Source organism: Saccopteryx leptura, chromosome 6, assembly GCF_036850995.1.
Source record: "Saccopteryx leptura isolate mSacLep1 chromosome 6, mSacLep1_pri_phased_curated, whole genome shotgun sequence".
Taxonomy (NCBI): domain Eukaryota; kingdom Metazoa; phylum Chordata; class Mammalia; order Chiroptera; family Emballonuridae; genus Saccopteryx; species Saccopteryx leptura.
The window spans coordinates 114,042,073-114,063,844 of NC_089508.1; positions in this window are offsets into that span (position 1 = coordinate 114,042,073).

A 21,772-nucleotide genomic window follows, 5' to 3' on the forward strand; every position below is an offset into this window, starting at 1 on the left:
GAAAGAATAAATAACTTACATTATTTCTGTTTTATTTATATTTAAGTCTGAACGATGTTTTATTTTTAAGAAATGACCAGATTCCCTCTGTTACATCCGTCTAAGACTCACTTTGATGTTTGTCTCGGTCACGTGATACATTTATCTGTCCCACCCTAAAGGCCGGTCCGTGAAAATATTTTCTGACATTAAACCGGTCCGTGGCCCAAAAAAGGTTGGAGACCACTTCTCTAAAGGCTGCCCAACAAACATACTGTATAGTGTTGGTCTAATATTCTTCTATTCTTGTAGGAAACTATATATTTTCTACCTTATTTTTAAACTGCTTATACCTTCCCTGCCCCATTCTGATCACCTTCCAACTTTTTTGAGAATATAGGATAATCAGAAAAGAGTATTCTAAATTCCTACCATTATAGTTACCAATTAACCAATGAAGGAGAGCAGAATGTGTCACCCCATAATAAATCACCCTGGCATGTGGATTATTGTGAGCTGAAGGCAGTCAAGACCCATTAGACTAAACAAAACAAAACAATTTACCTCTCCTGAACTACCTAAAAAGTTTAGATAGGAGCCTGCACCAGAAAGAGAGGTATTACAGTGACAACTTTCTATCTGAAAAATCTATCTGCATGGCAGGACCAACTTCTGATTATTAAACATCTGCTCGTCTTAACCTCCTGTGAATTGCTACCCCATCACACATGTACACACACACTCACACACACCCACTCATGCACACACACTCTCTTCGAAACCCCAGGCCCTTATTTAATTTCCTAGCTAAGGAGGGCTTATAAGCCTCAATTGCTGGACTTGATCTTGAGTCTCATATCTTTGGGGTTTCTGTTTGTACAAAATTAAATTTGTTTTTCTGTTACTAATCTGTTTTTTTTTGTTTGTTTGTTTGTTTTTTGTATTTTTCTGAAGCTGGAAACAGGGAGAGACAGTCAGACAGACTCCCGCATGCGCCAGACCGGGATCCACCCAGCACGCCCACCAGGGGCGGACGTTCTGCCCACCAGGGGGCAATGCTCTGCCCATCCTGGGCGTCGCTATGTTGCGACCAGAGCCACTCTAGCGCCTGAGGCAGAGGCCACAGAGCCATCCTCAGCACCCAGGCCATCTTTGCTCCAATGGAGCCTTAGCTGCGGGAGGGGAAGAGAGAGACAGAGAGGAAGGAGAGGGGGAGGGGTGGAGAAGCAGATGGGCGCCTCTCCTGTGTGCCCTGGCCAGGAATCAAACCCGGGACTTCTGCAAGCCAGGCCGATGTTCTACCACTGAGCCAACCGGCCAGGGCCTCTGTTATTAATCTGTTTTACGTCAATTTTAATTATTAGACCAGCCAAAGAACCTAGAAGAGAAAAATGAAAAGTTTTTGGGTTTTTTGTTGGTTTGTTTGTTTGTTTGCTTTTTGCCCCAACACCAGCCTCTGTCTCCTTTCCTTCCTTTCTATGGGTGAACTAATGTTGTCTTTGTGTAAGACCAACTCCTCCGTTTGTGTCTTCTCACTTACCCAAGGGAATTGTTCTGCAATTCCTTTCTCTCAAGTATTCTTGATTGCTTCTCTTCACTGGATCATTTTTATCAGCATCTACATATCCTGTAACTTCTTCCATCTTACAAAGTGTCTATTTTACACCCATTTCCAATTAACTATGGTTTCACATCTTTGCACCTACTTTACTATCTCACGTTTTTCTGTCCCTCCTCTCTTCAACTTTCATTTGTTAGGCTTTCATCCTCAAGACTCCACAAACTTTGTTGTTTGGGATGTCACCAATGTCTTCCACAATGATAAATCCAATACTTTTTCCCCAGTCTTTGTCTGGCTTTACCTCATCTGCTCCCTAAAATATTTTCATTTCCCAAACAAAACACACACATTCATGTTTTTTGTTTGTTTGTTTGTTTTCATAGTTTATGAAATCTCTCCTTATCTCCCTAATCATTTCCTTTGTCATGCTTCAGGGCTTAGAATCTCTTCTCTGGAATCTTTAATGAATATAGATAATGTGGTCAATTGGTTTTACTCCTACGATTTTAAATGCTGTCTGTACAGCAAAGACTCCAAAAATTATTGTTCCAACCCAGACCTCTCCTTTGAATTTCAAACTTATATAGCTCTCTGCCTGCTTACCATAACAATTAGCAAGTACAAAAGCCATCTCCTACTTAATACACCAAAACTTCAATTCTTTTTTTTAGAAACCTCAATTCTTGATATTGCTTCCTCTACCCCATTTCTCCTTGTTTTCTCCATATAATTAAATCTATTCTTTCAGTTGCTCAGCCTTAAAACTTTACTGCCTCCCTTCCCTCATTTCCTACATCGTATCTATTAGCAAAGTCTGTTAGCTATTGGAAAATGTGTGAAAACTAAACAAAAGAGGATTGATTCTTCCTATTGAAAGTAAAGAGAGGACTCCTCTTTTTTTTTTTTTTTTAGAACTTCTACTTTAGAAAACTTGTAATTTTAAGTACTTTCCATGAAATGTGTATATACTACACATTAAAAACTACATAGTTCTATTGTTATTTTTATGACCAGGAATATCTCACTTTGGACTTTGGAACCATCTCTTTGAAATGTAAAGATTCCTGGAGGAAGGTAGGAGCCTAACTTCAGTGACACTGTTAACGAATTTAAACGGACCATGTACCCGTGCACATCACAGCTCAGAGCAAAAAACAACAACAAAAAAAGTTAAGCCTTATCACTTGAGGATGTGGCCCAGGCCTGGAGTCACAGGTGAGCTAATGCTCAAGGACCCAGCACCAATGACTTCTAGGCAGTGGGTGATATAGGGGAAAGTCATTAATCATGATAGCTAGAGGAGTTAAGGTGGAGGTCTCAGGGTTGTGGTCTCTACTGATTGATCAACACTAAGGGGGAGGGCAGTCAGTGCTTCTGGTCCTGATGTCAGTCATGGTATCGTTCAGTCTAGTTTCACCGCTTTTTCTGGGCCTGGAGCGGAAATACAGCTGAGGCTTAGATGCTGTCTCTAGTTTGACTGAAACTCTGTCTCTGGAGTCATCAAACCTGAAACTTTGTTCCTAATATTAGCTGATGCTGACCAGACGTCATTTTCCTGAGGGCTTAATGATTTAAGGGAGTAGATGTGCATGGGAGAAGAAGGCAAGTGAGTCAGGGTGCTGGACAAGGCCAGTTTGAAAAGAAAAGAGAAGAAAATAAAAGAAAGAAGAAAAGAAGAAAAGGTCATATTAAAGAAATAAAGTGTCTATGCACTTACAACACTTTGCTCTTGTCATAAAGCTAAAAGAACTTTCTTTCTCCTCTGGATACAGCTGATGAGATAACAATGGTGGCTACCTAAATGACTGGGTACATTTAGAATGAGCCATATGTGGCAAATGGTGCTGTGGATAGTTATTGTCTTGAGAACATGTGAGTATGGGTTGTGTTGACTTCACTACATAAAAGAGTGTGATTCCTTATTTTTTAAATTTTTATTTATTTCAGAGAGGGAGGAAGGGAGATAGAGAGCAAACAGATGACAGGAACTCCATCTGCTCCTGTACGTGCCCTGACCAGAGATCAGATGGCAACCTTTGCACTTCTAGACGGCATTCTAACCAGCTGAGCTCTCTGGGAAGAGCATGGTTTCCTTTTGTTTGCAATCTCTTAGCAGATTGCCTATGCTGTGCACCACATTCTAGTTTAATATTTATTCAATAATAAAACTTTCTTTTCTCTACTACCTTTGTGCAGAGGATTCCTGGATGGGGTAAAAAAATTTGTTTTAAATTTTATTTTCCCCCAAATTTATCTTCCAAATAAACCCATAATCTACAACCTCTCAGGCCACTTGCTGACCTCATTAGAATTGTTAAAATAGTCATCTAGGCCCTGGCCGGTTGGCTCAGCGGTAGAGCGTTGGCCTGGCGTGCGGGGGACCTGGGTTCGATTCCCGGCCAGGGCACATAGGAGAAGCGCCCATTTGCTTCTCCACCCCCCCCCTTCCTCTCTGTCTCTCTCTTCCCCTCCAGCAGCCAAGGCTCCATTGGAGCAAAGATGGCCCGGGCGCTGGGGATGGCTCCTTGGCCTTTGCCCCAGGCGCTAGAGTGGCTCTGGTCCTGGCAAAAGCGACGCCCCAGAGGGGCAGAGCATCGCCCCCTGGTGGGCAGAGCGTCGCCCCTGGTGGGCGTGCCGGGTGGATCCCGGTCGGGCGCATGCGGGAGTCTGTCTGACTGTCTCTCCCCGTTTCCAGCTTCAGAAAAATACAAAAAAAAAAAAAAAAAATAGTCACCTAATTAACCTCTCTTTTTTGACTCCTAAAATTTTATTGTAACACAATAGCTAGATTGATTTTTTAAATCATAGAGATCATATTGTTTTATTTTTCCCAAATCAGTTTTTATACAAAATTATTGTAATCTATAAAAAAAATTAAAAACATACAATGTGTAAAGATTAGCCTATTAACTTTTCCAATATTATCTTCTCTCTTAACATAATATATGTATATGAGTAGAATATACATATACCTATATATACTCTATATTCTATATAGAAAAATATATTTCTGAACCATTTTAAAGTAAATTACAGTCATCATTATCACTTATGCCTAAATATTTCAGCATGTATCAATTAACAGCAAGGACATTTTTAATAAAGTTGTCAACATTATTGTTATGTAGCTATTATTTATTGTGTATTAATCCAGTATCAGCAATTTTCATTTATCCTTCCCAACAAACTTATTACATATATTATTCTGGTTTCAAAAATGAGAACATTGAGACTCAGAGAAATTAAGTAACTCTCCTAAAGTTTTACATTTAGAAAATGACAAAGCTAGAAATAGTACACAAGTTTTTCTACTGTAATGTCAAATTTTAACCACTGCTGCCTTAATTCTTCTGAAACATCAATTTTTTAAACTACACTGTGTCTTCTGTTTTCTTTCTTTCTTTCTTTCTTTCTTTCTTTCTTTCTTTCTTTCTTTCTTTCTTTCTTTCTTTCTTTCTTCTTTCTTTCTTTCTTTCTTTCTTTCTTTCTTTCTTTCTTTCTTTCTTTCTTTCTCTCTTTCTCTCTCCCTCTCTCTCCTTCTTCTTCTTCTTCTTCTTCTTCTTCTTCTTCTTCTTCTTCTTCTTCTTCTTCTCTTTCTTTCTAGTGAGAGGTAGGGAGGCAGAGAGACAGGCATCCTGACCAGGATCCATCCAACAAGCCCACTAGGGGACAATACTTTGCACATCTGGGGCTATTGCTATGTTGCTCAGCAACCGAGCTCTTCTTAGCGCCTTGGGAGAGGCTGGGCCAAGTTGCTTAAATGAGCCTTGGTTGTGGGAGGGGTAAAGAGAGAAAGAGAGAGAAAGGGGAGAGGTGGAGAAGCAGATAGGTGCTTCTATTGTGTATCCTGACCAGAATTGAACCCACGACTTCTACATGCCTGGCCAACACTCTACCACTGAGCCAAAGGGCCAGGACTCCATTGTATTTTCAATCTCCTCTTTAAACACTCCTTTCACCTCTGTATTTGAGTTTTAAAGCATCTATCATTACTAAAACATATGACCTTTCTTATGGCTTACCAAAGTGGAGACTGCTAATTTTCCATAAATTCTGATATTTAAGAGGATTTTCCTAGGTCCCTCTTGCCAGATCTGAATGATTGGTCTACACTCTGACTTTGTTGAAGCTCATGCTTACATCTCTTACATCGACTTTCTTGAACATGTTTCCCAGATCTTTATCTAGTAGTGCATGTTAATCCAATATGCAAAGGAGTGGCAATGCTCTGGGGAGAGGTGAACACTTCCACACCCTACTGTCACGGGCTGAAAGGAATCCAAACATTTCTCCTGTACTTTATCATTCACAAAGCCACAAAGTACTTACACACAATATGGTGTACAGAGATGTATTATAGAACAGGGTACCTGAAACCTGTATAATTATGTTAACCAGAATCTCCCCAATAAAATTTAATTTTAAATATATATAAAAAATGTATGAAAAGCTTGTGAACACCAGGAAAAATAAGTTTTCCCTATAGACCTATGTGTAAAGACAGTAAGAATTCAGGGACGTTCACATTTAGTCTCAAAAAGCATGTAAGTGGGCTAAATATCTCTCAGTTACTGTTTCTGAGGAAGAGATTAGTTTCCATTGCTACAGAGAATAGTGCCTCAGCTGTTTGCAGAAATAGTGCCAGTCCCCGCTACATCTGTCTCTCTCCTTTTTTAAAATGTGGAGTGAGATCTACAATGAACACAAACAAATACCAAACTGCCAAGATTTTTTAAGTCAGTTAAGACAAAATCAGGACATCTGTTAGGTTTCTGGATCTCACTATTTTTTTTAAGATTTTATTTATTGATTTTAGAGATAGGAGGAAGAAAGAGAGAGAAAGGGGGAATTGGAGGAGTGAGAAGCATCAACTTGTAGTAGTTGTTTCTCATATGTTCCTTGACCAGGCAAGCCTGGGTTTTTCAAACAGGCGACTTCAGCATTCCATGTCAACTTTATCCACTGTGCCACCACAGGCAGGCTGATCTCACTATTTCATGTTTTTTTACTAAATGACAGAGAGGTACATGATAAGATCTAGACCTCCAAATGACTGAACTTATAGGTCTTTACCCTGGTTTCTGTACATGGTGTGCCAAGATCCTGCTCCCCACATTCCCTAGCCACTGTATGATTCCTGTAATAAATAGACTGACTTTTCCAGTTCTTGATATCTAAGCTTGGCTGACTCAGAATTGTACCATCTTTCACTGAGGCTGCCACTACCATGTTTATCTTTAAAAATAAGGTTTCCCCATAGAAAATGATAGACATTATAATGAATTATACCCGAAGCTCCATGCCTGTAGAACAGCATATACATTGAGTAATCCTATATTGAACTGTGAGCCTACATCCAAAGAGATAGCTTTTTGCTACGTTAGATTCTTCCAACCCAGATGCATTAGCAGTTACTTTCTCCATTACTCTCACTCACATCTAAAGAGCAGTGAATTAGAAATTTGACATCATCTTCTTACACATGCATAAATCATATTAGAAGAGTTTATTTTTAAAATAAGAGTATATAAAACACATCAGTGAAGTTTATTAAAAATACTATGTTTGGACATTGCTCCTAGATCCTGATTACAGAGGGTTGGGATGTACCTGGTTATCTGCATTTCAATAAGTACTCAAACAATTTCAATGAAGATATACTGAGAAAACAGTTTGAGTAACATTGACCTAGAGATTATAAAGTTTATATAAAAAGTTTTTGATAAACTTATTAATGAGATAGCAGTCTATTTGCAAAATATGTTGTTCTGTTAAGTATAAGCTTTTAAAAAATATTCTATAGGGGGGAATAAAGAAAAACATTTACTCCAGTATTTTACTATAAGATTTTTTAAAAATGTCATCAATTCCCTTTGTACAGTTTCAATCATAAATCACAACTAGAAAAACTATAGCTTACTCTTTAAGAAAGCTATGCAACAGGTATTTTTTTTTATGTTCCTAGTATATGTTGGACACTCTGGTAGATTCTGAACAAGTTAGAAAGATGATAAATATTGAAAGTGTTTATTTTATCCAGATGCTTAAAGAATTAAAATGTAAAATTTTGATCAAAACATGAAATACAAAAGACCAAAAATATTCACCCATTCTGATTTTTAAGACTGTAAAGGTAAATAACAAAATCTGTCATTTGTGAGTGGGTACATTCTGTTTAAAAATATAATTAAAATTCCAAAGAAAAAGATGAAATTAATGAGTGGACGATGATGGAGTAGCAGGAGAACAGTGTGCCTGCCCTTTAATGCCGCAGTGTAAATAAGAGAATTCCTGTTATGCCATTTTAGACTGTAGGTTGAGAGCTGTAAATAGTAAACATTTGAGTACTTCTATTATTTGTTTTGGTTAGAAAGTGAATTTTAAAAACAAACCAAACTCTAAACTTTCTCAGATTAAAAGTCCTGAGACCTGAAGATTGTAATATTCATGTCTGTGAAGCTTTTAAACATTACACTTGAGATCAGTCATGACCTGATATTCAGGTAAATTTTCTTTTTCAAGCATTTGAATAAGCATATATCCTCCCAAGTTTGGTTGCTCTCTCTCTCTCTCTCTCTCTCTCTCTCTCTTTGCAGATTTTTATTTTATTTTATTTTGTTTTGTTTTATTTTATTATTTGTGACAGAGACAGAGAGAGACCAAGAGAGTGACAGGTAGGGACAGACAGGCAGGAATGGAGAGAGATGAGAAGCATCAATTCTTTGTTTTGGCTTTTTAGTCTCCTTAGTCATGAATTGATTGCTTTCTTTTATGTGCCTTGACTGGGGGGCTGCAAGACAGTGACCCCTTGTTCAAGCCAGTGACCTTAGGCTCAAGCCAGTGACCTTGGGCTTCAAACTAGTGACCTTTGGGCTCAAGCCTGTGACCAAGGGGTCATGTCTATGATCCCACGCTTAAGTCAGTGACCATGGGGTCATGTCTTTTGAGTCCATGTTCATGCGGTGACCTTGGGGTTTTGAACCTGGGTCTTCCAAGTCCCAGTCTGACACTCTATCAACTGTGCCATCACCTGGCCAGGCTGTAGATGATTTTAAAGCAATAATTGCATTATATTGGTAACTGTAATATAAAATAGCTATTATTATTTTGTGAAGCATGGTTGGAATTTGATAGTGGTCCCTTTTAAATTTCATGAGCCTCTCAAAAAAAAGCTTAATAAAATATGAAAAATATAATCAAAATTAATAAGTGTTGTTGTGAGTCGGGGGCACAGAGAGAGAGAGATCAGCAGATGAAATATTCATGAACTAGCAAAGGACCACTGCTCGCTCAGGCAAATGGTGCTGAGTTTGTGCTGTGTCCTATTTTTATTCACAAGATTTCAAAAATCTTGTTTACTTAGAAATTGGCATAGCATCAAGCATAACTTTTACTTAAAGATACATGGAATACATCTGCATGATAGCTTAATAACAATACAATATCAAAAGGCATTAACTGCTATTGCTTCTATGGTTCCCATAACATTCCTTTCTTTTATCTCAAGGAATAGCCTTGAAGGGAACAGTAAAATCTTATGAGAATGTTTTACTGAGAAGACAGTCTAGCAACTGCTTTTGATCACATAGACTTGTTCCAGTGACTCGCCTTCGAATCACAAAACAATTCTCTTGGCAAAACATTCTTTTCTTGTTGGCTGTGTTCCCATGCAAGGTCATGAAATGGATTATTCCACTACAAACAAGTAAGAGAATTGCTATACACATTATCTTTCAGAGATATCCACTTCTCTAATACAAGCATTTCATATAAAACATGGGAATAGAAAACCCTAAATATATTTTAATCTTTACAAATTCTTACAAATTATGCATTGAGGCTTTTAACAATTTGGTTGACATCTATATTTAATCTCCTTCCTTAGTCACTGTGAGTTATTGACATTTTTCAGGAAGAAAATGCTTGTTACTAAATTACAATTTTTCTTTCATTTAGTGGGAGAATATTTTCCAAGTGATAGAGGTTTGACTCTTGAGATGCAAATTACACAGCTTCAGTGAGCATGTGCCTTCCTGAGCACTCCAAAACTTTGCAACACACACTTAGAAAACAACCCCCATGGTAAGTATGACAGTGATTATGCATATCAATAAGGAGCAATAACTGTGAACATATGTTATTCACAAAATGTAAAAGTGGTATCTAGAGTTGCAGAAGTGTTACAGAGATGACAGTCATCTTAAGACAACTTTGCAATGGTCTAGTTAATTTGATTTTATCTAAAAAAATCTAGATAATACAGGTAAATATAAATAGACATTGACAATTATATACCAAATCTACAAACTGCACCTAAAATCAGGTTGTAAAATAATTTCAGGGCTGTAACCAGGAAGGAGATATTATAGCTATGTATTCTGGACAAGAAAGATTCTGCTCTGTGTGTGTGAAAGATGTATTAATATTGCACATTTTATATTATTCAAAGCCTTTATTTTATAGCTAAAAATCATCAGTTTTTTTGGTCCACATTACAGTAGGTGAATTACTTGGCTGGTTCATTTTTCATAGAAACACAGTTTAGTGGTGTTGTGAAATGAATTGTGCCCCTCCCCAGTAAAAGATATGTTGATGTCATAACCCCTAGAACCTGTGAAGGTGACCTTATTTGGAAATAGGGCCTTTGTAGATGTAATCATGTCAAAATTATGTCACACAGGATTGGAGTGGGCCCTAAATCCAATGACACATGTTCTTCATTAAAAAGCTATGTGAAGACTGAGATACGCATGAAAAATGGACATGTGAGACAGATTGTTGCAAAAGTCCCAAATCAAGGAATGCCAGAGATTGTTGGCTATCACCAAAGGCTAGGAATATGCAAGAAAGGATCCAGGCTAACAGCTTGCTGAGGAAGTGTGCCTTGCTAAAACCTTGTTTTCAAACTTCCAGCCCTCAGAATTGTGAGAAAATATATTTCTGTGGTTTTAAGCCTTCAGTTTTTGGTAAGTTGTTACAGAAGCCCTAGGAAATGAATATGGTGGTTTCTTCTTTCACCTCACTAGAGTCTTGTATATTCAATAGACAGCATCATAACTTCATTGACATGCAAATACTGAAGAGTCGACTAGTTGTATTCACCATCAAAAAGATTTGATTTCATGTGTTAGGTTCAAACTAATTAAATCCAAATTCTTGTCTTAACAGCAGGATAACCTACCACACATCTTAGAACTTTAATTCAATAATGACTATTACATAACATAGATGTTAATACACAAACTCATTATTTTCCATAGAATTATAACTTTATTATAACTCAATAATATGTGTGGCCTCCCTGACTACAAAGGACTAAATCTTTAATTTCCAATATACTTTCAGTTCTAAAAATTCTCTAAGTACACTAATTATTATACTACCAGTGGAATTTTATTGTCTATGAAAATGAATTAGATATTTATTATAATCATTACCATTACTCATGTGCTTAATGACAGGATATTGTAACTATTCTTTCTACTAAGAAAGTATCAATATTTATAATAACCTTTTCACTTTCAGGTGAGTGTAAATTTTTAAAAAGGTCAAAACATTATCAATCATTTATTCTATAATTATTTAGATTTATAAAGTTTAAAGGGAGAGAGTAATATTTAAATTTTATTTTATTTTTAATTTATTTCATAAATTAAAAATAAAAATCAATTTAAATAGTCATGAATGAGGTCTTCAAACATATTCTCAAATTTATACCATTTTTTTAAAATATAGGTTAAACTTTTCGTAAATTCCTGAGGTTTAGTGATCATTAAATTAATTCTATGGCAAAAATTTATTTATTTTTATTAGAATTTAAAACTTAAGGTCATTATCTCGACAGAATATTATAACTCTTTTTTAGAAGAAAAGAAATGAGTCTACTGAGGAATGACAAGGGCACCCTACAAAGTCAAGGGCATTAAAATTGCCAAAGAGCTAAATAATTCTTTCAAAGTATTCATGAGAGACATTAATGATGCAAAATGATCATAGAAGGAATCAATTATTTTAAAAGTAACTGAGGGTCAAGACCACCTCAAAGTAGATGGAGAGATATGAGATATATACAGTGGTTGGACCAAAGTAGTTTTACAGTTGTTCTTGTGGAAAATATATAATATGATAATCAATAAATAATATTCACAACTATAAACCTACCTTTTTCCACCACTGATATATATCATATATATATATATATATATATGATATATCCAGGATTTAGTAGGAGTAAATCTAAGGATAATAAAACAATTAAAAGTTTCAGTACCTTGTCTCGTAATTTAGAAAAAACTATTATTACATTGTGACCAAAAATGTTTATCCAAACCCTTAGAAAAGAAAAAAATGGTTAATCATGAAATAATAAAAATAAAATAAGACTAATCTAAGAGAACCATTCCTATGAATAAAATTAGATGAAGTTCCCAAAATATTTAGAGAAGAAACATGAAACTTTTAAAGGTTAAATTTAATGCAGGAAGGAAAAACTAAATTAATGATCGATGACAAGAAAAAATCACTCTGGCATTAGTCACTTCAAACAAACTGGTTCTTTCCTATGTTAGGATTTGAGAGATGAAGTGGACATTGCACATCTGGATTCTGGCAAGGCATTATATCAAATACTTATGAACAAGTGAAGACTCATGACTTGAATGTTAATATAATTATATGAGTTAGTTGTGCAGCATAGGTTTCTAGTAAGAATAGTTAATCTGTATATTGTCATTTTAGTTTTATCCACTTCAATATTTTTTAAAATTTTGAATTATTAAAAATTAATATTTGTGGAAGAAAAGCTGCAGTATGTAACTACATCATTATAAATATAAAAATTTATTATATGCTGTTTACTTTTCAGTATGAATTCATATCTACTTTGGATTACTATACTATAATGTTAAGAGGAACAAACAATTTTTGGAAGTAGCATAAACCTAATCTTGATCATAATAGAGGACAGTTTTCCTAAATGCTTATTTAAACATTCATTTAAATATAGCCTATACACCATGCAGACTGGGACTCTAAACTTCAACAAAGAGTGGCCATCATTATATCATTTAGACATTCAATATTAAACTTTTTGAAACAAAATTTAGGGAGGGCCCTTTTGATTCTTTTATACTGTATGCATTCTATTATTCTCAACCAGTAAATGTTGGCTGAGCCATCTTGGAATGAATGTGCATTTTCAATACATGTCTTTAAATGATATAAAGCATCTGTTACAGAAACTGACACTGTAGCTAGTAGAATTATTACCTATCTCTCTCTACTTATCTACCTACTTATGTATTAGCCTAATTATTTACTTTTTTTCTCCCTCTCTTTTTTTTTTCTGTATTTTTCCGAAGCTGGAAACAGGGACGCAGTCAGACAGACTCCCGCATGTGCCCACCGAGATCCACCCGGCATGCCCACCAGGGGGCGATGCTCTGCCCATCTGCTTTGCTGCAACCAGAGCCATTCTAGCGCCTGAGGCAGAGGCCACAGAGCCATCCTCAGCGCCCGGGCCAACTTTGCTCCAATGGAGCCCTGGCTGCGGGAGGGGAAGAGAGAGACAGAGAGGAAGGAGAGGGGGAGGGGTGGAGAACCAGATGGGTGCTACTCCTGTGTGCCCTGGCCGGGAATTGAACCCGGGACTCCCGCATGCCAGGCTGACACTCCACCACTGAGCCAACCGGCCAGAGCCATTTTCTCCCTCTCTTTATGCTCCATCACGTCTAGTGTAAAACATAGATTGTCAGACTCATTCTTTATTTAGTGCTACAATTTCAGCCATAAACAATCATCCTAATTAGATTCCCTCATGAAACAAAATGGTAAATTTTTATTCATGATTTTTTCCCTCAGAATTTTTTATATAAGAAAATGTTGAACACTAAAGTAAAAATGCTTAATAAAGGCTTATCTAAAATAAACTGTCATTGCCTGCCCCGTGGTGATGCACTGGATAAAGCACTGACCTGGAATGCTGAAGTCACCAGTTCAAATCCCTGGGCTTGCCTGGTCAAGGCACATATAGGAAGCAACTACTATGAGTAGATGCTTCCTGCTTACCACCCCCTCTTTCTCACCTTCCCTCTTTCTCTCTCTCTATCTATTCTCAATCTAAATATAAAATAATCTGTCATTGAAAAATATTTGTTAATCATGAGTAAAAATAAAAACAAAAAATGTAGTTCTCGCCTGACCTGTGGTGGCGCAGTGGATAAAGCATCGACCTGGAAATGCTGAGGTCACCGGTTCGAAACCCTGGGCTTGCCTGGTCAAGGCACATATGGGAGTTGATGCTTCCAGCTCCTCCCCCCTTCTCTCTCTCTCTGTCTCTCTCTCCTCTCTCTTCCTCTCTCTCTCTCTCTCTACCTCTCTCTCTCCTCTCTAAAAATGAATAAATTAAAAAATATATATATATATAGTTCTCAAAAACTGAAACTTAAAAACATATTACTAAGTTCAGCAGACTTGGGTGACATTGAAATTGAAATAGAAAGTTGAATGAATAATAAATACCTTGAATTTTAGGAAAATTATTAACATAGTAATTTTCTTTTAGGTTTGAAATTAAAACTGGAATAATCTCACTTGAACCTCAGGTTATTAACCAGAATCATACAGGCTAGTCTAATTCTTTTCACACAGTTCTGCACACTTATTTTTTTTTAATCTTAATTCTGTGAAAATAAACCTTTCCTTAGAGCCCTTACGTTGCAACTTCAGCAGCTCAGTAATGAAGGTTGCTTTTCTTGCTGATTCTTGTTAAAGCATTCCCTGGGTATTATTTCAGCTAGGGTAAGTTCAATGAATCAGTGTGTCTTTTTGCAACTTGTACTAAAATGGAACTGATTAACTCAGTGAGCTTTAAAAATGTCTAGTATAGCTGGCTGATTAGTCATGTCTATTTTCTGTCAGTGTTTGCTGCACAGCTTTGTTTTTGTAAATATCTTGCTAAATTTTCATTGGCACTAAGAGGCAAATCCGCATGTTTTACCATGTTTTGCAAATGCCTGATTTAAAAACAAAATAACAAGATATGTAAAACACATAGTGAATATTAACCAAATAGTAACTAAATTAAAGAAATAATTTCAGCATATATGTTATTTAATTTGTATGTTTTTATATATTGAAGAAATATGCATATATTATTATGACTATTTTATATTAAAAGGTATCAAAAATCTAGATGCATAGACCCACAGTTGGTCTGCAAGGAAACACTTTCTATTTTATCCAGCTGCTGTATTTTTAAATATGCTCAGATTCATATTTATGGTCCATCTCAATGGGAGGGGAGTCAAAGGAAACCTCCATGACTATGTCTGGCAGATTCAGAAACCATTAGCTTTGAGTATAGAAAGGGAAGCTATAGTATGGCCTACATATACTCATTTATATCTGTGGGATTTTTTAACATCTTTGGTTTCCCTGAACTGATCAACCAATTTTCTAGCATAAAGAGAAATTGATCAAAATGTATTTCAGATAATGATATATATGACAAACTGCATAATAGAAATTTCTTAATGGGAAGAGTAAAACAGAAAAGTGGTGTGGTGTCATACAAGGTTACAAAATTCTGACAGTTAAAGAAAAAATGCAAACAGTGTAGATGTCAAAGAATACTATGTAATGCATTAATTCAGGATTTTTTTGTAATTTTATTGCAATAGTTAATGAATACATTTTTTTAAGATTATCTTCAATATTTACTAAAGTCATCAGTAAATGACATTGTATTTTTCTAATTTATTTATTAATTTTAGAAAGAGAAGAAGGGAGAGACGACAGACAGGAACATCAATTTGTTTCTGTAAGTGCCTTAACCAAGGATGGAACCAGCAACCTCTGACCATCTGGGTGATGCTTTAAACCAATTGAGCTATCAAGCCAGGGCTAATACTGTGTTTTAATTTTCAAGTTTTATTTTTAAGAACTTGGCTTTGAGTATATTATCTTAAATTGACATACAAATTATAGAATTTAATGTTTCTGATCTGGAAACTATTTTTAGTTGTAGTATAAGCAGAATCAAATACATTTATTTGATTATTATCTGTTCTATAGAGTAAAGCAAATGTAAGTTTACAGTTGTGAGTATATGAAACATGGTTAATTATCATATTATTATTATTAATTTTTGTATTAGTTTCCATATGAACAATTGCAAACTTACTTTTGCTCCACCCATCAAATTATATCAGTTTCAGTTGGGCTATACCAGGGCAAATATAACTGAGAAGCTAAGAATGAAACCACATATATTGAGGACAAGCTTAAAGCTATGTGTATGGCTAAATCACTTCTCTGCTAAGCCTTTTAAATTTTTCCTACATAACAGAAAAATAAGCTAGAAATGAAGTATAAAATAAAATTTTAGAACTTAATAAAGATGTCTTAGGTTAAATAAGTTACGTTTCTCTATCCACTTATATGGTTGATTGGAAATTATATGCAGAAAGAAATCTAAAAGTTTGAAAGCTCAGCTTCCACTGAGGACACATAAGAAAACCAATATTCCAAAGCAAACAATGGAAACAGTTAGGACAGCAGTTCCCACTGGGATGTTGTCAGCTAAAGTACATTAAATGCGACGATAAAGTTTAGGAGGTCTTGTAAAGTTCTCAGTTGAGGGTGAATGCATTGATCAGTGGCCAGCAATGAATTTTGATGTTTTTGGAATGAGCTAAACAATCATGTATAAAACTTTAAGATCAACAATGGAGTTCACTAAATTTGGGTGTTCTTTCCCTGTTGTGCTATAACACTTTCAAATATGTTGAACAAATATATCAATCATTGTCATTGAGATGGTCATTCTACCAGACATGTATGATTCTGAATGACTTTTTCATCTATTTCATTAAAATAATAGTGAGTAAATAAACTAGTTTTTAAATTCTCACTTTATATATTATAATAGAGACTTAACCATAAACTTAGCAAAGCTTTTGCATTACTCTGAATAGATAACAAAAAGTCAACTCAAACATGTTTGTCAAACATCTACTTTATTTGTAAGATTCTTATTTGGAATAAATGGGTGTGAAAGTGCTTTGTAAGTACAAAGCTTTATTCAAATGTTAATCAAGTACTTAATAAAGCTTCAGTGTTTACCTGCCATTGGGGGGCTGGACTGTTTGTTTGGGTACAGAGGTAAATGTGACATAATCTGTACTGTCAAAAGACTTAAAAGAAAAATCAGAGAGACACAGAAATAAATAGTTGAAAGATCTTGTCAAAAGTGTGAGAGAAATGTGCATAGTATGAGTGGAGGAGCCTGTTGTTTCAAAGTTATTTCTATTTTGTCTTTTAAAAAGCACAAAGACTCATGAACTCGTTAAAATGTAACATCAAGTGAGATGGTACCTGTAGCTGGACTATGTGAGCTGGAGTAGGAACCATCTGTGCTGCCTGATCTGGAACCCCTTAAGTTTTCAGACCCAATCAGAGTTTAGGCTGCAGTTTTTCCTGCCACAAGCATAATCCACTCCCCAACTCAACCCAGTGGTTAAATTTCTCTTCAAAGACAACCTTTTAACTAAGATGGCCCAACATCTAGTTAGCCAAGAGAAATCTTCACTTACTCTTGATATCCTTGCAAACTTAAGAATGACATCTCACTTTATCCTCAAGAATATCCCAGTTTAGTTGAAAACATTATATGGTCACTCTATATAAAATTAACTTGAATTCTTACCCAGGATGTAGTCTCCAGGATTTAGGGGTGGGGTAGGGCATGCATCATCAAACTCTCCTGTTTTTGCTCTGTCATATTCCTTAACTCTCAGAACCAATTTATTGTTCTGAAGCTTGACATTGGTATTTTATTTTCTTCTAATTTAATGCTAATGGCCCAATCTCCACAGTAGTCATAAATAATACATAATATGCTAAGAACATTTGGTTTTGCTGTAGGATAGCAAGCCAGTCAATTGTTTATAAGTAGGAAAGATGGATTTTATAAAGATAATATAGCTTAATCCCCCAGGTATAAAAACTAAAAATGACACAACATTATCCTCTAGGTTGTTACAGAGAATTTAGTATTATGTCTGCAAAAGGAAATAAAGAGTGTTATTTGGTCTAATAAAGGGTCTTTTCCTCACAGCACTCTCATAAACTATGTATATTTTAATACCAGATTTTTATGTACATAATTGCAAAAGAAAAATAAAGTCTTAAAAATAAGATTATAACTTATTAAGATAAACAAAAAATAACAATAGTAAATAAATAAAAAGAAAAATTGCTATGGAGATTGTATATTTTTTCATTAAAATATAAATATAGCCTGACCTGTGGTGGTGCAGTGGATAAAGTGTCAACCTGGAACGCTGAGGTCGCCGGTTCAAAACCATGGACTTGCCTGGTCAAGGCACATATGGAAGTTAATGCTTTCCTGCTCCTCCCTCTCTAAAAAAATTAATAAAAGAAAAATTAAAAAATATATAAATATATACATATGGCACAATTAGCATATTTATAATAATATTTAAATATATAATTTACTTTCTGGTTCTTAGAATCTTTCATGAACTTTCACATTTTTTTCCTCCTAACTACTTTAAATAGTAGGTGCACATTTTTAATATAAGGAGACTAAAAAGAAAAGAATAAGTGATTTGCCCAAGATTACACAAATTGCAAGTAAACTATAGAATAGGTTTATTTGACTAATAGAACCTGCTTTCTCAACTACCATGCAAGCATAATAATTTTTCAAGTAAATACCTGGAATATAATAAACAAAGAAAAATGCACAGTGCAATGATTTTATAAAACAGATATACCCCAGAATGGTATATTTATTGCAGTTGACAAACTACACAGACAAATCATAATAACTTGAAGTCCACAGTTTCCTTGGTTTATGCTTGGTATTGTACATTATGTGGGCTTGAACAATATATCATCATAATAATAGTTTTGCCTTTTTTTGAATGCCTTATAGTTAAAATTATAATGTAGACTTTTCAGGTCGGCTCCTTCTTCTTAGTATTATGCATGCAAGACTCCTCTATGTTTTTTCAGTGCTTGACAGCTCATTTCTTTTTTAGAACTGAATAATATTCCATTGTCTAGAATGTATCACAGTTTATTTACCCATTTACTTACTGAAGGATGTCTTAGCTGCTACCTATTTCAGTAATTATAAATAAAGCTTCTATAAACATTTGTGTGAAGGTTATTTTCTTTGGACATAAATTTTCAGCTCCAAAATAGGATTACTGGATCATACAGAAAAAGTATGTTTAGTTTTGTTTGAAACTGCCAAATGCATTCCAGAGTAACTATTCCGTTTTGCATTCCCACCCACAGTGAATAAGTATTTCTGTTCCTCCACATCTCCACCAGAATTTGTTGTTGTCAGTGTTCCAGAATTAAGTCATTCTAATAAGTTTGCAGTTGTATCTCAATTGTTTTAATATGCATTTCCCTGATGACATTTGATGTGGAGCATTTTCTTTATATACCTGCTTGACAGCTCTATATCTACTTTGATGTTTGGCTCATTATTTAATCAGATCTTCTTATTGTTGAACTTTAAGAGTTTTTTTTTAAAATTTTTTATTGATTTTAATTTATTGTGTTTACATAGATTCTAGTGTTGCCCCAAATGCATCCCTCCTCCCCCATATTCAACATCTCCCTTGCCCTCCTCCCCATAGTGCCCTCCCCCCCTTCCCTTCAGGTTTATTCCATCCTATCATCCCCTTTTCCTCTATTTTCTTTTCCTCTGGTCCCTTTGATCCCTCCTCTGTCTCAATTCCATTCCTCAGTTCTCATTGTTCCTTGGATTCCTCAAATGAGTGAGGTCATATGATATTTTCTTTCTCTGCCTGGCTTATTTCACTTAACATAATAGTTTCCATGTAAGCTCTCTGACATCTCTAGCAGCTATATATTTGCTGATTTATCTCCACTGGCAAGTGAAATAAAAGACAGGATAAACAAATAAGAATATATCAAACTAAAAAGCTTTTGCACAGCTAGAGACAATAAGAACAGAATAAAAAGACAAACTATACAATGGGAGAACATATTTGACAATACTTCTGGTAAGGGGTTAATAACCAAAATTTATAAAGAACTTGTAAAACTCAACACAGGAAGATAAACAATCCAATAAAAAATGAGCAAAAGAAATGAATAGACACTTCTCCAGAGAAGACATACAGATGGCCAATAGGCATATGAAAAAATGCTCAACATCACTAATCATTAGAGAAATGCAAATTAAAACCACAATGAGATATAACCTCACACCAGTGAGAATGGCGCTCATCAACAAAACAACACAGAGTAAGTGCTGGCCAGGATGTGGAGAAAAGGGAACCCTCCTGCACTGTTGATGGGAATGCAGACTGGTGCAGCCACTGTGGAAAGCAGTATAGAGAATCCTCAAAAAATTAAAAATCAAACTGCCCTTTGATCCAGCTATCCCACTTTCGTCAATATGTTTGCTTGCTTATTTTGTATACCCCAAGAACACCATAGCACTGTTTCAAAAGGAGAAATGCACCTCCATGTTTATGGCAGCATTGTTCACAATAGGTGAACACAACTGTTCACAAGTGTCCGTCAGTGGACGAGTGGATTAAAAAGCAGTGGTACATATATACAATGGAATACTATGGGGCCATTAAAAAGAAGAAAATCTTACCTTTTGAAGTTTTTTTAAATATTTTAAATAACTGTTCTTTGTCAGATGTGTCTTTTACAAATATTTCCTCCCACTCTGTGACTTGTTTCTGAATTTCCTGATATTATCTTTTGAAGAGCAGAAAATTTTAATTTTAATGAAGTTCAGTTCATCAATTATTTCTTTTATGATTCATGGTTTTAATATTGCATCTAAAAAGTCATTGCCATACCTAAGGTCATCTAAATTTCATGTTATTTTCTTGAAGTTTCATAGTGTTTTATATATAGGTATGTAATCTGCTTCGAGTTAATTTTTGTGATGCCTGTATGGTCTCTGCCTAGATTAATTCTTTACATATAGCTGTTCAGTTGCTTAATACCATTCATAGAAAAGATTGCCTTGCTCCATTGTACTGCCTTTGCTCCTTTGTCAAAGATCAGTTGACTATAGTTATGTAAATGTATTTCTAGGCTATTTTTGTTCCATTAATCTATTTGTCTATCCTTATATGAACATCACACTGTCTTGATACTGTAGCTTTATAGTAAGTCTTGAAGTCAAGTGATGTCAGTCTTCCAACTCAATTCTCCTTCAATATTGTGTTGGCTGTTTTGAATCTTTCTGTCTCTCCATATAAACTTTATTATAATCAGCTTGCCAATGTTAGACTGTCAACTTAACAATATTGAGTTTTTCAACCCATAATCAAGGACTATCTCTTCATTTATTTAGTTCATTAATTTTGTTCATCACAGGTTTTTTTTTTCACATAGATCTTGTACACATTTTGATAGATCGATACCTTAGTTTTTCTATTTTGGAGGTCCTAGTGAAAAAGGAATTGTATTTTTATTTTCAAATTCTACTTGTTCATTGCTGATATATAGGAAAGTGTTTTACTTTTGGGTAGTAAGCTTGTATCTTGCAACCTTGTTATAATTGCTTATTATTCCAAGAAGTATTTTTGTTGATTTTTTCATATTTTTATGTCATCTACAAAAAAAATTTTATTTCTTTCTTTTCAAACTGAGAATCCTGGCATCTGTTCTGTAGTTGGGCAGGAATCCTGATGTGATGGTATCTGCTGGGACAGACTATAACAGAGAAGGATAGGGAGAAAGAAAAGAGAAGATACAAGAACATGCTTACACACTTGAGCAGATCCCTCCCAAGTTGTAAGAGTTAGTACTGTGTGCATTTAAGGATGCAAGCAACAATGTGCTTATAATATGTTGATCTCAGGGAGGAAAAGTAGAATGAAAAAATAAAAAAACAAATTCTGGAGTTCCTAAATTTCATATTGGTTTTTGTTTTTCATAGGAGAGGGAGATGTTGTGAACTGGAAAATAGTTATGGGAATGGGTTTGCAAGGAGAGGGTCGTGGTTGCCATGTAACCCATCTGCTTTTTGGAGTGTTTCTTCATGCTTCTGGCTGAGTTCATCTGCTAGTGATGAAGTCACCTGTATGCAGTGATGTGATTAAGATGATGAGAAAGAAACCAGAAAGACAAGGCACCTCCAGGGTGGCTGAGTGTTGTGCCACACACAGATCCACTCTCTGCTTCCGTGAATTTTGA